This window comes from Dendrobates tinctorius, unplaced genomic scaffold, assembly GCF_039654945.1.
Source record: "Dendrobates tinctorius isolate UK_male_01 unplaced genomic scaffold, ASM3965494v1 ptg000143l, whole genome shotgun sequence".
In the NCBI taxonomy this organism is placed as follows: domain Eukaryota; kingdom Metazoa; phylum Chordata; class Amphibia; order Anura; family Dendrobatidae; genus Dendrobates; species Dendrobates tinctorius.
Window position 1 is genome coordinate 6,656,048 of NW_027361810.1, and position 18,851 is coordinate 6,674,898.

The window sequence follows — 18,851 nt, forward strand, 5'->3', positions numbered from 1 at the left end:
GGATCCAGTTCCCCCATCCCGGGATCGATGGAGGTCGCAGTTGCATAAGTATTCACTCCCCACCTTTCTTTGAAGCACCTATCTAGTCTGTGCAGACAGTTCTCTATCTACTTTGCACATGTGAATATTTCCTTCTGTGCAAAAGAGAAAACGCTCTATTCACACACAGATGCATGTTCCCTTTATTTGCAGATTTCTTTGTCATCTTCTGCAGCAGTTCCCTTGACAATGAGCTACTTATGAGGCTTCAGACACACCTTGGCAGACAGTCAGCACCTGCGAGGTACGGCAGATATTAATGATGTCTGGCTACGATTACCGTCTGAGGCAAAGATAATAAACACTAGAAAAACTCACATCGCCCTTGTAGATCAAACTCTGATGTTCTGCACCCATGTTGAAGGACGGCAACAATGTATCGAAATAATCATCAAATCTTCTTTATTTACATCCATTCTTGAACTATAAGAAGCAGAGCGAAAAGTAGCAGCCAATCAGATTGCAGCATTTATTTCTGGAGTGCAGGATAGAAAGTAGAGCTTCCCCTGGAGGTGAACGGCGTCGGGGGTCAGAGCCCAAGAATTAAAGGGTAAGTGTCCGCTTAAATAATGTCAAGACTTGGGTGGTCTCTCTGCTGCATACAATCAAATTTTGGAACTTTTGAAACAGAACATCAGGGAGATTCTGAGAGAGAACTTAAAAAGCGATCTCCAAAATTGTTATCCCCATTGTTAACCCCATGCCCTGCCCGAGTCATAAAGGTCACGTCCCCAATCCAAAGCGATAGGTCTAGCATTATGACATCCTAAAATGAATACAAACCCCCAGACCTCATAAAATACTGACCCCAGACGAGACCCCCTAAGCAAATAGAAAAACCAGAACCCAGACCAATCCCCCCAAAAAATTACAGAAAGATCCTGGACTAGGCCACATAAAGTACTACAGACCCTAGACAAGACCCCCTAAGTAAATACAGAAAGAGCCTGGAGACGACCCCCTTGTTTAATACAAACCCCAAGCTAGACCCCATAAAAATAATAACCCCAGACCAGACACCCTAAAGAAATAGAGAAACCAGACAAGACCCCATAAAAATACAGGCTTTGGAGAACACCACCTAAATGAATACAGATCCCAGATCAAGCCCCCTAAACTGATGCAGACCCCAGACCCCTAAACGAATACTGACCTCCGAGCAGACACAAAGTAAATACGGAACTCTGAATGGACCCCAAAATAAAGACCCCAGACAAGACCACCTAAGAGGACATAGTTCCAAGGCAAGACCCCTTTAGTAAATACAGAAAGACCCCTGAGCAGACCCCCTAGTAAAATACAGAACCTAGACCAGATTCCTTTATAAACTCAGACCAGACTTCCCCTAAATATAAACTTCAGACCCGAGGTACAGACCCCCGACTCCCTTTACAGACTGTTCCTAAACACTAAGTCCAGTCCATGTTTCCCCTAACTAAAGACCCCAAACTCCCTTTTCCTAAGGACCCCTCACCAGGCAACTGCAGACTCCACAGGTGCAGGTGTAGCAGAGCTGGAATGGCCATTTGGCCCATCGCACCGCGGTATCTATGTGACCTCTGCATCTGTACAAGATGTCGGCCAGAAAGCGTATAAGAGACTTTGGCGGTCTTTACAGATTCTGGCAATCACTTTGTACAGATATAGCATTCTATGTGGAGCCAGATGTCAGAGTCAGCTCTGCTACATCTAACATTCACTATCCAGTATCTTATAAATTGATCTCAGATAGATGTGACAAACTCAGCTCTGCTACCTCTGCACCTGTTTAGGTCTTATGCGGAAGGAAATCGAGGAAGTTCCCCAGAGTCGTGAGACCCTGCACTCGCTATGGCTGGAGTCCGCAGATGCTGCGTCCCTGAAATATCCGCCCTGCAATCACCGCCTTTGGTTCTGAGAAATGTTCACAACGTCTTCAAGTATTAATTGTATGATAAATATAACAAAAGACTGAACAGAGGCCCCCACAAAGTCTCTACACCTTAGAAAAAGTTTTGTAACTTCGGCAGAGGATGGGAGCTTCTGTGTGCGCAGAACTTCCCAGTAATAAAAGGGATCATCAGATCGTCACAACAATAATTACCCAAATACGTCAGAGGGATTTTCCTGACAGTCAGAATGTAAATAAGTAATTCCTCTATTCCCAAGTGTCGAAATGCACATAGCGCTGATACACGGAAACCACACAGACAGGCGTGACAGCAGACACAACACATGACCAGAAGCTTCCCAGCATTTATAACATATGGGTGATCCTGAGTTACATCCTGTGTTATACCCCAGAGCTGCACTCACTATTCTGCTGGTGCAGTCACTGTGTACATACATTACATTACTGCTCCTGAGTTACATCCTGTATTATACCCCAGAGCTGCACTCACTATTCTGCTGGTGCAGACACTGTGTACATACATTACATTACTGATCCTGAGTTACACCGTGTATTATACCCCAGAGCTGCACTCACTATTCTGCTGGTGCAGTCACTGTGTACATACATTACATTACTGATCCTGAGTTACATCCTGTATTATACTCCAGAGCTGCACTCACTATTCTGCTGGTGCAGTCACTGTGTACATACATTACATTACTGATCCTGAGTTACATCCTGTATTATACTCCAGAGCTGCACTCACTATTCTGCTGGTGCAGTCACTGTGTACATACATTATATTACTGATCCTGAGTTACATCCTGTATTATACCCCAGAGCTGCACTCACTATTCTGCTGGTGCAGTCACTGTGTACATACGTCCCTCATTCGCGCGACGTCATCGCGAATGACCGCGAGACGTCGCGATCCCGTGAGAACTGACGTCATCGCGGGCATTTTCGCAAAGGATTACTGGGAATGGATGCGCGGGACGTCGGAGGGTAAGAATAACACCATTTTTTTTTTTTTTTTTACATTCTATCTTTTACTACTGATGCTGCATAGTCGGCCTCAGTAGTAAAAAGTTGGTCACACTTGTCAAACACTATGTTTGACGAGTGTGACCAACCTGTCAATCAGTTCTCCAAGCGATGCTACAGATCGCTTGGAGAACGCTAGCATTTTGCAAGCTAAACACGCTTGCAAAATGCTAGTTTTTCCGCGGGAAAATCGCGGGAATTTAAAATGCGATTTTCCCGCGGACTGGAATTCCGGAATTCTCGCGGTAATTTCCGCGAGAGTTCCGGTACGTGTGCACTTACTCCAGAGCTGCACTCATTATTCTGCTGGTGCAGTCACTGTGTACATACATTATATTACTGATCCTGAGTTACATCCTGTATTATACCCCAGAGCTGCACTCACTATTCTGCTGCTGCAGTCACTGTGTACATACATTACATTACTGATCCTGAGTTACATCCTGTATTATACTCCAGAGCTGCAGTCACTATTCTGCTGGTGCAATCACTGTGTACATACATTAGATTACTGATCCTGAGTTAGGCTGGTTTCACATTTGCGTTTTTTTGCGCTGGAAAAAAACGCATACCTGCGCATGTGTTTTTTCCCCTATATTTAACATGGGTGCGCATACCTGCGCGCTGGCATGCGCACGTATGCGATTTTCATGCGCTGCGTTTTTTTGGGGTGTGCGTTTGTATTTTCCAGACGCAGCATGTTGCATTTTTTTGGCCCTGCAAAAAAGCGCATGCGCACGTATGCGCACGTTTTGCGCTAAAAATGGCCATTATAGCCTATGGATGCGCATACGTGCGCATTGGCATGCTTATGTATGCGTTTTTTTGCACATGCGTTTTTTTTTTTAACATTAGTTTAGACAATGGAATTTAGGGGTTTGGGTTAGAGTTAGGGTTAGTTAGGGTTAGGGTTAGGGTCAGGGTCAGGGTTAGGGTTAGGATCAGGGTATGGTTTGGTTAAGGGTTAGGGTTAGGGTCAGGGTTAGGGTTAGGATCAGGGTATGGTTTGGTTAAGGGTTAGGGTTAGGGTCAGGGTTAGGGTTAGGGTTAGGGTCAGGGTCAGGGTCAGGGTTAGGGTTAGGGTATGGTTTGGTTAAGGGTTAGGGTTAGGGTCAGGGTCAGGGTTAGGGTTAGGATCAGGGTATGGTTTGGTTAAGGGTTAGGGTTAGGGTTAGGGTCAGGGTTAGGGTTAGGGTATGGTTTGGTTAAGGGTTAGGGTTAGGGTCAGGGTTAGGGTTAGGGTATGGTTTGGTTAAGGGTTAGGGTTAGGGTCAGGGTTAGGGTTAGGGTCAGGGTTAGGGTTAGGGTCAGGGTTAGGGTATGGTTTGGTTAAGGGTTAGGGTTAGGGTTAGGGTCAGGGTTAGGGTTAGGGTTAGGGTATGGTTTGGTTAAGGGTTAGGGTCAGGGTTAGGGTTAGGGTCAGGGTTAGGGTATGGTTTGGTTAAGGGTTAGGGTTAGGGTATGGTTTGGTTAAGGGTTAGGGTTTGGGTTAGGGTCAGGGTTAGGGTTAGGGTATGGTTTGGTTAAGGGTTAGGGTTAGGGTTAGTAAAGTCATGGTTTGGGTTAGTGTGAGGGGCCACCTAATGTTTGGAAAAAACACAAACGCGGTAAAAACGCACTAAAAACGCTTACAAACGCATAAAAACGCTGCGTTTTTTTCATGCATGCTCATAAAAATGCTTGAAAAAAACGCAGCAGTTGTATGCTTTTGTATGCGTTTTTTCAATGCGTTTTTTTGCGGGAAAAACGCGCTGCAAAAAAAAGCAAGTGTGAAACTAGCCTTACATCCTGTATTATACCCCAGAGCTGCACTCACTATTCTGCTGGAGAGGTAAATGTATACTGTAAACATAAGGCATTATTCTGTTTTATGCTCCAGAGCAGCACTCATCCTTCTTCTTCTCTAACGTTACAGAAGAGGTCTACTCAGGATTCTTTTCTTTTGAAGAGAGGCGCTCTAAGAATGGTGAGTTCTTTGTTGAGTAAAAGCCGTAACTCTCCAATCACAACTCATATTTTTTGAATATTGGTTTTCTGGAAAGTTTCTGCTCCATAAAGTCAGTAAAACTCTCATCGTGTTCTCACCTTAGCTGCACTCCTCATCAGGTGCTGGTGACTCCGGATTATCTCCGCTGCGTTTCAGCCATTTACAGTTTCCTTTATTAAATTCTGCAGATTATTTTTCCCAATTAGTGGAAAATCTTTTACTTCCTACTAATCAGCCTTTGTGTCGGCGTCACTGGTGCATCCAGCGATGTCGCACGTTTCACTGGGTTTTCTCATCTTCCTGCATCAGATGCTTTTATTTTCTAGATACAATGTAGCGGATCATGGGAAGGAAACAAGACCGAGCTCGTCAGAGGAGCGGTCCGGCAGGTTACCCCGCGCCCCCGCTGCTCAGAAGTGGTGAACAATGTCAAATTGCTTATTTAATTGAATGCAATTAGACAGGTTTATTTCTGCAGATCGTCTTGTCGGTTCTGCCACCCACAGAGAAGCAGAGAAAGTTCATCTGTAATATGGAATATAAAGTGCCGCTCCTCAGATTACATATCACCGACATAAATAGAAGCGTCATTCTGGAAATATAACGACCACTTCATGGATTCTTCTGCAGTCACATCCACAGCTGCATTTACATTCATTCTCCTAGAATTTCCTGCTGATTCAGTGTCTGCATTTGCAATTCCACAGTGTTCAGAGCTCAAATCTCAGAGAAGTTCCTGCCGCATTGGCATAAGGCTTATTCTGGTGATCACAATCAGGATTCTGGTTTTTTTACTGTAAATTTTTATTAATACCGTATATACTTGTGTATAAGCCGATCTGCGTATAAGTCGACCCCCCCCCCCCCCCCCCCCTAATTTTTGCCATAAAAATACTGGGAAAACGTATTGACTCATGTATAAGCCGAGGGTGGTGCTGCACAAGGGTTAATGGTGGTCCAAAAAGATGCTCCACAGATAAATACCCCCATAAAATGCTGCACAAGGGTTAATAGTGGCCCAAGAAGATGCTCCATAGATAAATATGACCCGCCCCGGTGGCAGTAGGGTACTCGGTGCCGGGCCCGTTGATTTCAATGGGAGATGTCACAGTGGTGGTGACCCGGTCCGTGGCCTCAGGCGGTCAATGTAAAAGGGGTAGAGTGATGGGGATAAAGTTATTAAGATGATTCGTGACGCCACCTGTGGTTTCCGGTCAGTTTGACCAGCACTGCAGGGTTGCTTCTCTAGGACCGATGGTGTGGTGCAGCAATGATGTTGTAGCTCCCCACAGGTGGAGCTGTAGTCCCAGGGCAGTAGTAATAGGTGTTGAGAGAGAGGGTGCAGTGTTAGACACAGAGATGTAGCAGTGCTGACGGGGTTGCAGGAGGAAGGCAATGACACAACAGGGAGCAGTTTCCTTTACCTTTACTTTGCTTTGTCAGTGCAGTCCAGGATCCAGATTACAGATGGAACAGGAGCTGGCTAGACTGGAAGCAACTTAGGAATCTCTCTATGCAGATGGGTTGTGTAGTCTCCTTCCTAGCGCTTATCTGAGGTACTTGCAGTACTGAGTTACACTGAAGTTCCACTTTAGAACTCCCTCGTATGGCAGGCAGCCATAGCCTTCTATTTCTTCTGGCTCACACACGTTGCTGTTGTGCCTCCGAGTCTTATTTGGGAACAGAGCATTTACAGCCTTCTGTTCCTCCGGTTTCTGCTGCAGGACCATCAGCAACGCACCTTTTGACGGTGCGCCGTGCGCGCCAAAATCCGAAAAGTTTGATTTTGGCGCGCACGGCGCACCGTCAAAAGTGCGCAGCGCAGGTCAAAGCACAACTAGCGCACGGCCTGCTCACGATCTGCGCACCCTATGCTAAAGATAGGGTGCGCCGATCGCAGGCGCCGCTGTGCGCTAGGAGGCGGTGCTACAAGCAAGGGGCGGGCACGCCGGGCAGAGAGCCGGCTCGGGGGCGGAGCTACCCCCGGCCGTGCGTGCGCTTAAAAAGCGCTAATGTGAAACCAGCCTTATACTGATTCTACTCGTAAAGGGTGCAAATAGATGACGTAGCCGACGTCTCCCAGATGATATGCCAGTTTTGGGGCGAGAGTTCCTTTCCCAGGAGTCTTTTGGCTGACGACCATCTTGGGGAGAACTCAGAATTTTATATATTTCTGATATTAAACTTTTGGTTGACGACCCTCTCCTGCCAATCCTCTCAAAGTCTGTCTGCAGGGAGACTCCCGAAGAGCCGTAAAGGTTAAGGTAAAATGTTTAATCTTCAGGTCCTGATAGAATTCTTTACTAGTCATAGAAGATTTTAGATTTCACGTCATCAAATGTAAGAAGCTCCAGCTTGTCCCCATCAACCACATCCGCAAATCTAAACAAGCTCACAGCGGACCGAGGGTGGGCCGATGAGGTGGGGCAGGAAAATGGCTTCTCCCCACTTCCTGCTGCAAAGCGCCCAGGACCGCTGCGTGCTGGCCAGGAGAAGCAGGCTCTTCCAATAATCCGGCAGGAAAGCACAACTGTGGGGTATCATTTAGGTGAGGAGCTATGTCCCCTGGTGGCCCAGGGTCAGCATGGCCCGAAGGCCTCTCACCAGTCCCCCGGGTAACAACCCCAGCGTCCTCCGTCCGCTCCTGAGCCGCCTCCTCCATGAGGCAAGATGGCTACTGGACTCCAGCGGCGCCCTGATCCCGGAGGAGGAAGGCATCCAGGGCCGTCGCGGGGCCCGCACACGCCGCTCCAGACAGGAACGAGTTCCTGAATCTCCTGGGGCCCATCTGGAAAGGAATTGGAGCAGCCGGTGCAGGGAGCTTCTGCCTTAACTCTGATGTGACAGACGGGAACTTTGCAGCTACATGACCGCTCACGCCGGCATCCGGACACGCAACCAGGATTCTGTTGTTTTACACCATGCACTGAAATGTAATGTAAGTAAATCAAGGATGGAAGATAAAAGCGCTATCCAGAAATGCGGTGGATTGTCCTGATGAAGAAGTTTGTAACTTCGAAACGCGATAACCAAAAAAAAAAAATGACCCCATCCAGTATTCATCTGAAGACTGAAGTCGTGCCAACAAAACCATCAGTATGGGTCGTGTCCCCCAAGGGCCGACCACAGGTGGGTGTCCTCAGAATACATTGTGTTCTTGACCATATTGGTTACATCAGAAGAAAAGAGGACACCACATTGTCATGTGTTGGAAAAGCATTCAGCAAATCCATCTGTTCTTCAGTTTCAAGTGTTGGAGGTGATAGGTCCACCTGTCCGAGGCAGAAATTGGGATAAACGTCTACTACAAAAAGAAAGTAGATGAATTTACAGCCGTCGTTCATTTAGTCTGTGGGGTATTAACGAATCGTTATCAATTACACCGTTTATTGAGAATTGATTTTCTCTTTTCCCATGTTCCCTCCCAGGGCCGGTTTTAGGCAAAGTGGGGCCCTAGGCAAAGTTTAAAATGGGGCCCCAAATGCTAACATACTGCACATCACACAGAAGCATTTCGATTGTATTTACATGCACTGAGTTCGGGCCGCTAAATGATCGTCAAAATTGAAGTTGTTCAATGCTTGTTTCCCGGCCTCTTTCCACCATCTGAGAAAGAATGATGGGAACAGAACGATCACTAAGGGTGTGTGCACACGTTGCGGTTTTTGCTGCGGTTACGCCGCAGTTTCCATGCAGTTTACAGTACAATGTAAACCTATGGAAAACCAAATCCGCCGTGCACATGCTGCGGAAAATTCCACGCCGATTTGCTGCGGTTTATTTTCCGCAGCATGTTACGTCTTTTTTGCGGGACCGCAGCTGCAGTGTATGTTCCGGGACATACAAATCAATCTCTCTCTCTCTCTCTCATTCACACTGCCAAACCGCACTAGAACCTGCATCAAATCCGCTGTACACATGCTAGGAATCCGCAGAAAAAATGCACGTGTTTTACCCTGCAGTTTCTGCCAAGAGATATGGATTCTCTGCAGAAAAAGCCGCAGACTAATCCGCAACGTGTGCGCACACCCTAAGGGTGGTTTCACATTAGCATTTCAGGCCGCAGCATCGGCCTGCACACGGCCGCCGCTAAGCCCCGCCACCTGCCGCGCCTCCTCCGGTAGCTCCGCCTACGGGCGCATGACGCTGCATGCGTCCTGCGTCCCCTATCTTTAGCACTGGGGACGCAGGCCGTGCGCAGATATGCGTTTGGCGGCGCATGCGTCCTTTTGACGGTGCGCCGACCAGCACCAAACACAACCTGTTGCAATTTGGTGCGCTCGGCGCACCGTCAAAAGGACGCATGCACCACCAAACACATACCTGTGCACAGCCTGCGTCCCCAGTGCTAAAGATAGGGATGCAGGACGCATGCAGCGTCATGCGCACATAGGCGGAGCTACCAGAGGAGGCGCGGCTTAGCGGCGGCCGTGTGCGTCCCCAGTGCTAAAGCGTCATGCGCCCGTAGGCGGAGCTACCGAAGGAGGTGCGGCAGAGAGCGGGGGGCTTAGCGGCCTGCAACGTTAAGGTGAAACCACCCTAACAGATCACCATACAGTATCATGTTATCAGCAGGACATCTACAGTTTACACCCCATAGTCCTCCATATAATATAATCTGCCCCAAAGTCCTCCATATAGTATAATACACTCCTTATAGCTCTCCATATATTAAAATACACTGCTCAGTCCTCCATATAGTATACTACACTCCTCATAGCCCTCCATATATTAAAATACACTGCTCAGTCCTCCGTATAATACACTCCATATAGTATAATGCACCGCCATAGTCACCCATGTAGTACAAATCACTTCCCATAGCATAATGCACCCCATAGTTCTTCATATAATGTATTCCCCATAGTCCTCGATACAGCATAATGCAGCCCACATATAGTATAATGCAGCCACCCCACAGAGTATAATGCAGCCCCGCCATACAATATAATGTAACCCCCATAGAATATAATGCAGCCACTCCACAGAATATAATGTAACTCCCCATAGTATATAATGCAGTCCCACCCCCCATATAGTATAATGCAGCCCCTCCATAGAATATATGGCAACCCCCTCATGGGATATAATGAAGCCCCTTATATAGTATAATGTAGCCCCTCCATAGAATACAATGTAGCCCTCCTCATATAATAACTATAATACAGCGTCCCCCATAGAATATAATACAGCCCACCTCCCCATAGAATATAATGTAGCCCTTCATATTATTTAACACAGCCTCCCCCTATAGAATATAGTGTAAAATGTACCCTACATGGTATATAACGCACCGCATAGTATACAGCCCAGCCCACCATGGTATACAGCCCACCATGGTATACAGGCTGTATACCATGCTGGGCTGTATAATACAGCCCAGCATTGTATAATATAGCCCGCCCAGCATGGTATAATACAGCCCAGCATGGTATAATACAGCCCAGCATGGTATAATACAGCCCAGCATGGTATATATCCCCCCAGCATGGTATAATACAGCCCAGCATGATATATAGCACCCCAGAATGGAATAATGCAGCCCAGTATGGTACTGTATATAGCCCCCCCCAGAATGGTGTAATACAGGCCAGCATGGTATATAGCCCCCCCCCAGAATGGTATAATACAGCCCAGCGTGGTATATAGCCCCCCCAGAATGGTATAATACAGCCCAGCATGGTATATAGCCCCCCCAGAATGGTGTAATACAGGCCAGCATGGTATAATACAGCCCAGCATGGTATATAGCACCCCAGAATGGAATAATACAGCCCAGTATGGTATAATACAGCCCAGCATGGTATATATCCCCCCAGCATGGTATAATACAGCCCAGCATGATATATAGCACCCCAGAATGGAATAATGCAGCCCAGTATGGTACTGTATATAGCCCCCCCCAGAATGGTGTAATACAGGCCAGCATGGTATATAGCCCCCCCCCAGAATGGTATAATACAGCCCAGCGTGGTATATAGCCCCCCCAGAATGGTATAATACAGCCCAGCATGGTATATAGCCCCCCCAGAATGGTATAATACAGCCCAGCATGGTATATAGCACCCGAGAATGGAATAATACAGCCCAGTATGGTATAATACAGCCCTGCATGGTATATAGCCCCCCCAAAATGGTATAATACAGCCCAGCATGGTATAATACAGCCCAGCAAGGTATATAGCCCCCCCAAAATGGTATAATACAGCCCAGCATGGTATATAGCCCCCTCAGCACGGTATGATACAGCCCAGCACGGTATAATACAGCCCGGCATGGCATATAGCCCCCCAGCACGGTATGATACAGCCCAGCACGGTATAATACAGCCCAGCATGGCATATAGCCCCCCAGCATGGTATGATACAGCCCAGCACGGTATTTAGCACCCCCCAGAATGGTGTAATACAGGCCAGCATGGTATAATACAGCCTAGCATGGTATATATCCCCCCACAGAATGGTATAATACAGCCCAGCATGGTATATAGCCCCCCCAAAATGGTATAATACAGCCCAGGACGGTATAATACCGCCCAGCATGGTATATAGCCCCCCCAGCATAGTATAATACAGCCCTGCATGGTACATAGCCCCCCCAGAATGGTATAATACAGCCCTGCATGGTATATAGCCCCCCAGAATGGTATAATACAGCCCAGCATGGTATAATATAGCCCAGCATTGTATAAAGCCCCCCCAGCCTGGTATAATACGGCCCAGTATGGTATATAGCCCCCCCAGCATGGTATAATACAGCCGAGCATGGTATGATACAGCCGAGCATGGTATATAGTCCCCCCAGAATGGTGTAATACAGCCCAGCATGGTATATAGCCCCCCCCAAAATGGTATAATACAGCCCAGCATGGTATATAGCCCCCCAGAATGGTATAATACAGCCCAGCACGGTATAATACAGCCCAGCATGGTATATAGCCCCCCCCAGAATGGTATAATACAGCCCAGCATGGTATATAGCCCCCAGCACGGTATAATACAGCCCAGCATTGTGTCAGAGGCAGAGCGGGGAATGATGGGAGAGGGAGCGTCAGCTGACGCTCTCTCCCCCATCACTGCCTCCTTCAGTGCGGCGGCGGGAGTCGGCGCTGGGGGCAGGCGGGCCCTCCTGCCTCACAGGGGCCCCATAGTGGCTGTGTGATGTGCCGCTGGCTGGGGGCCCCTGGAGGAGCGGGGGCCCTAGGCAGCTGCCTGGTCTGCCTGCCCATAACGCCGGCCCTGTTCCCTCCCTCTCCCCCTCCTCGTTTCTCCATTCCCTCCACCAGCAGAATAGTGAGTGCAGCTCTGGGGTATAATACAGGATGTATCTCATGATCAGTAATGTAATGTATGTACACAGTGTCTGCACCAGCAGAATAGTGAGTGCAGCTCTGGAGTATAATACAGGATGTAACTCAGGATCAGTAATGTAATGTATGTACACAGCGACTGCACCAGCAGAATAGTGAGTGCAGCTCTGGGGTATAATAGAGGATGTAACTCAGGATCAGTAATGTATGTACACAGTGACCGCACCAGCAGAATAGTGAGTGCAGCTCTGGGGTATAATACAGGATGTAACTCAGGATCAGTAGTGTAATGTATGTACACAGTGACTGCACCAGCAGAATAGTGAGTGCAGCTCTGGAGTATAATACAGGATGTAACTCAGGATCAGTAATGTAATGTATGTACACAGCGACTGCACCAGCAGAATAGTGAGTGCAGCTCTGGGGTATAATAGAGGAGGTAACTCAGGATCAGTAATGTATGTACACAGTGACTGCACCAGCAGAATAGTGAGTGCAGCTCTGGAGAATAATACAGGAGGTAACTCAGGATCAGTAATCTAATGTATGTACACAGTGACCGCACCAGCAGAATAGTGAGTGCAGCTCTGGGGTATAATACAGGATGTAACTCAGGATCAGTAATGTAATGTATGTACACAGTGACGCCACCAGCAGAATAGTGAATGTAGCTCTGGGGTATAATGCAGGATGTAACTCAGGATCAGTAATGTAATGTATGTACACAGTGACGCCACCAGCAGAATAGTGAGTGCAGCTCTGGAGTATAATACAGGATGTAACTCAGGATCAGTAATGTAATGTATGTACACAGTGACTGCACCAGCAGAATAGTGAGTGCAGCTCTGGGGTATAATACAGGATGTAACTCAGGATCAGTATTGTAATGTATGTACACAGTGAGTGCACCAGCAGAATAGTGAGTGCAGCTCTGGGGTATAATACAGGATGTAACTCAGGATCAGTAATGTAATGTATGTACACAGTGACTGCACCAGCAGAATAGTGAGTGCAGCTCTGAAGTTTAATAAATGATATAGTCTTTTAGTCTTAGTAAATTTTGGAAATTGTTCTTGTGTTCAGTGAGATGTTAAGTAATATTTGTCTAAAGGGGTGTACTTGTTTATGCTGAGTGCTGTATCTTTTATGTAATGTTACATTTTTCCTCTTACTGGCTAATATCAGTAGTGGACAGCACAGAATATATGACTATTTTTTGTTACTACAGACTTTATTTTACAATTGAAGCTATCCATTAATAAAGTAATTAAATGTGAAGGATTTTCTGTAACTTTGCATCTTTTCCATACTAAGGCTACTTTCACATTAGCGTTTGTTAGCGCTGGGCTTCGTGTGCAATAGAAACGCATGCAAAAAAACATCATGCGTTTTGCATGCGTTTGCGTTTTTAGGCGCATGCGTTTTAACCAGTTTGTAGCCATGTTAACTCTTAAAACGCATGCGATTACAAATGCAGGCATGCGCATGCCAGCGTTCGCATAGACTGCAATGCGTGTTTTTGTGCATTCCGTGCGCTAGAATTTTGACGGCGTTGGACGGACCCAAAAATGCAACAGGTTGCGTCGGGCGCGCCTAGGCGCACACTACCAAAAACGCATGCGCACAAAAATGCATACATGCGCGTGCAAACGCTAGACCATGAGCCCGCCATGTTAAACATAGGGGTGCATGGTGCATGGACGCGCACGATGTGCAGAGCTAAAAAACGCTGATGTGAAACCAGCCTGACACAGATTATAACTTTCATGCAGAGGATCAACTTAATTTAAGAACTTTACATTTGTGATCGTCCAACAGAAATATCCCAGGCCCCGATGACCCAGCTGCTGCTGAAACGGGAGAAGGAGAGAAAACCTCCAGGATAAGGAAAGAGTCATTCGTTTTCCACCTGCTGACACGGACATGAGCCTGGAGGAGAATGTGTTACATTAGATAATATCGGAGCCTCTTCCTAATGCACAGCGGATCAATGTACAACACGGGAGTGGGTCACAAAGTTACTGCACCCAGCGTAACCTACATCCGAACATATGAGGAGAGAGCAAGGGCTTCATACACTTCGGGAGAAATGGCCATTCTCTCTGTGCACAATAACCTGTGCTCAGCCAGAGGGGAAAGAGTTTGAAAATGAAGAAGCCTTTTAGTTTTAATTTAGTCCAAAAGTCTGTTTTTATGGATTTCTTAATATATTGTTACAACATTCCAAGCTCTATGTTCCTCATACAGAGCTCCAAATCTCTGTTCTACAGGTAAAGAAAATCCACTCATGGAAAGGTGCATGGCTTGGGAGAAGAAATCCTACTAAAACTATAGGAAAAAGTGCAAATTAATTATATACTTATAGGTTTCTACTGATCACAGTCAGCTGTCCGGAGAACCTTAATGTTCTAAAAGAGAATCTGGAGAGCCTAAGTCAGTCCCGGTATGATACACATAGTATGCTATTCAGATGGACATCTATTATTTATATATTATCTATCTATCCCCTGATACCAGATTTCCACCATTTTTCCATCCTTGTGACTTTGAGGCTGTGTGCCCACGTTGCGTTTTTAAAAAACACATCCCCATGCAATCCTATGGGATTCCGCAGTTGCTGTGCCAATGCAGCGGATTTTTCCGTTGCGGAATCGCATAGTGGTAAAATCCGCAGCATGTCCACTAATTTTGCGGAATTGCTGTGATTCTGCCGCCATAGGATTGCATTGAAACGCTCATTTTACACATGTGGCTATGCCCACCATGTGTAAAGTGAGCGCTTCATGTGCGGATGGTACCCAGGGTCTGGAGGAGAGGAGACTGTCCTCCATGCCCTGGGTACCATATTCCTGTAAATAATAGGGGCCGACAGAGGGTAAGTATATCCCTATTTTTCATTTTTTTAATTATTTTTAACATTCTATCTTTTTACTACTGATGCCGCATAGGCAGCATCAAGAGTAAAAAGTTGGTCACACTCGTCAAGCGCTATGCCTGTGACCAACCTGTCAATCACTTTTCCAAGTGATGCTTCAAATCACTTGGAAAACGTAAGCATTCTGCAAGCTAAGCGGGAAAACACCTGCGAATTCTGCATGCGTTTTACCCGTGGCAGGGAGCGGAAATGCTGTGGACAATTCCGCAGCATTTCTGCAATGTGGGCACAGAGCCTTACAGTGATCAGAGAACACAATCTGCACAGAAAGTTGTGCAGTAAATCTGGGAGGGTCCGTGCGCACATCTGACCCGGCTGACGATCTCCAGGACCTGATGGGCCCCGTTCCCTTTAGGTGAGATACAATGTATTTATTATTCCTCACCCCTGATCTCCTTCATAACAATGGGAACTGTGCAGAGCACCTGGCCGTGCGCACGGGGTGTGAGGACGCTGCCGCTACACCCAGATCCTTAGGTCATCTGCCACTAGTCAAAAAGAAAAACAAGGGCCTTAACTTTCCCAGCCTAGGTGGATCCATTCTCATCACTTCCTCTCACTGACGCAGATAAGTTATCAACACAGTTTCCCACATGAAAATGTTACAGGAGCAGCTGAGGAAGAATATATATATATATATAGAATCTTCTGGGTTATCAAATGGAAAAGGATGACATTTCCGGTAATTTGTCTCGCTATGACCTCGCTGTGCGCATATAATGGGGACTATTTGCAAAGTATCAAAATGTATTATTAATTTCATTGCAGCCAATAGTTTTTTTTTTAATATTGATTTATTTTTAGAGAGATCTGGATAACATAATTGTTCGGTAGTAATGTAACTGTATCACTGGTGGAAACTGTTCTTTAATTACTTGAAACAGATACAATAATAAAAGTAAATAAAGAAATCAATCAATTTTGCCAACATTTTTGCTCTGTGTACACAGCGCCTACGCAGACCTATGTGTGTCAGTGGTTACGGACACAGTGGCGGTAACGCGCACAATGTCTTCGCACATTCCGTGGCTGCATGATCGGGTTGCCCAGAGGTTCCTTGTAGTCTTTGCCCATGGGGGACACATTTTTGATTAAAGAATACTTGTTTCCTTTTTTTTTAGATTCACCGGCTGATTGTGAACATATCCTTCAAGGAAACTTTTTATGATACCCCCCCCCCCCTGTTAATCCCTAGAGATGCAGCTCATTACCATTTGCTTTATTACTTCTGAGCAATTGTTATGAGTTGGTAACTTTCTGGAATTTTAACATTTTGGTTTCCGTTTCCCCCCAGAGGACGATTCCTTCCTCCAATTGGCTTAATTAGCAGTAGCAGAAAATTAAGGGTTTTGGGCAGGAGCCAGGTTAAAGGTCAGGCCCATTATGAACATTTACTCTCAAGCTGGTGAATGGTCCAGAGACCGGCTGCGCTCCATCTATGGTGGACTACAGCTGCTGCATTAATGTGCACAGGGATCATGCAAATCAAGGCAAATATGGAGTTATGAGACGTAGAAGAGCCAAGTTTGTCATTTCCCAAGGTGTAGTGTGACCTGGAGCAGATCTCCGGTCAGGCCTGTGCCTGTGGCGGCCCTGCAGTAATGGGCGGGTGCCCCTCAGGGTTATAATAGGCATTTATATTGCTTCTTTGCATAAGTTCTATGATTTTACAGAGGTTCTCTTCAATTATTGAGCCTAATGCCTCTTAACATCCTATAATGTCATTGATGTAAGATCAGCCTTCTAATAATTGTCAACCATTGCACCGAGGTCCAGCGGCGACAAAGTATATTACTCAACAGGTGGCGCCAATGAGCGCAGAAGAAATCTGTGAGAGGAAAGAGAAGACAAAATGCGCACTTCACCCTGAGGCATCCAGAGTAAAAATTAGGATATTTAAGGCAATTTTTTTTACTGACTGTTGACTGAAATTTCCCTTTAATGGGATTGTCTAGAAATAGAAGAACATGGTTCCTTTTTCTCCGGGAATAGCGCCACACCTGCCTACAGGCTATTTTTGGTATTGGAGCTCAGCTGTATAGAAATGAATGATGCTGGGCTGCAGTACCACTCACAACCTATAGACAGAGGTGGCGCTGTTTTTCATAGAATGTAGCTATTTTTTTTTCTAATTTTGCAAAACCCTTTAAGTTTAGCTTCTAAGACGTATTTCAATATTTCAAGCCCTATTTGAAGTTTCCCTAATTCTCCTGGAAATGTCCCCGGAATGGGTAGAAATGCCAACTCTACCCATGCCCTATGTTGGCAGGTCTGGGTTTCTGATATTGGAAGTGAGAATAGACTCAGAATTTCATTTGGCAAAGATTGGGTCACCAGTAGAAGAACTGGTCAGCATTGAGCTCGGTGGTTATACTGGAGCGCAGACCCAACTGGTCAGCATTGAGCTCGGTGGTTATACTGGAGCGCAGACCCAACTGGTCAGCATTGAGCTCGGTGGTTATACTGGAGCGCAGACCCAACTGGTCAACAGTGACCTCGGTGGTTATACCGGAGCGCAGACCCAACTGGTCAACAGGGACCTCGGTGGTTATACTAGAGCGCAGACCCAACTGGTCAACAGGGACCTCGGTGGTTATACCGGAGCGCAGACCCAACTGGTCAACAGTGACCTCGGTGGTTATACCGGAGCGCAGACCCAACTGGTCAACAGTGACCTCGGTGGTTATACTGGAGCGCAGACCCAACTGGTCAACAGTGACCTCGGTGGTTATACCGGAGCGCAGACCCAACTGGTCAACAGTGACCTCGGTGGTTATACCGGAGCGCAGACCCAACGGGTCGCCATGTTCCTTGCCTATGGCCACTCCGTACAGCTACGTCGTCACTCCAGAAATACAGGAGAACAGCGAGGAGCAGAATCCCAGGAAGGAGATCTTGACATATGATTCAGCCCATCTTGATGCACTTTTGACATTTCTGGTTAATATACCCCCAGGAGCAGAATAACATGAAGGTGTGAATGGAGAGGACGGGGGATGGGGGGGTTCCCTTCAGAAAACTGCTGGCAGTTACTGAACAATTGAGCTCAGACAAGAGTCTGCACCTGAATATACAGCATTGGATATTGTCAATCTGGTTGACATCACTGCAGATGTTGGAAATTTAGGAAGGAGAGAGAATGCACAGAGTCATCCAGTAAGAGCCCCTACAAGCCTCGCACAGAGCTCGTGGACATCTGCTGCATTTACAGCTCTGTAGCAGGTGCAGATAACGCTGGACCTGCAGGAAGTGTCCATCTATAGAGAGGTGGTGGAGCGAGACTTCCTGAGATCTTCACACTTTTATTACTTACTGCATACAACATCTGCATAGAACTCAGTGATAAAACAGTATGCAATGAGCTCCCCCTAGTGGTGGCTGCAGGCAGTGTTATCGAACTCCATGCAAAGGATTTGAAGCTCAGAATTGGGAAAACTGAGCTCAGATGACTTTAATATTATAGTAAAGGAATTGTCCAGGCAAAGAATTACCTGTGCTGTGGATAAGAGACAACCTGCAGATTGCTGAGATCTCCACTGATACTGAGAATATGACACTGCGGTGCCCCATCTGACTTAAACCATGATTCAGAACTCTAGTCTCAGGATTTGTGCGGTGATCAGGGATTATTAAAGGGGTTATCTCAATGTCTTAAAGGGAACAG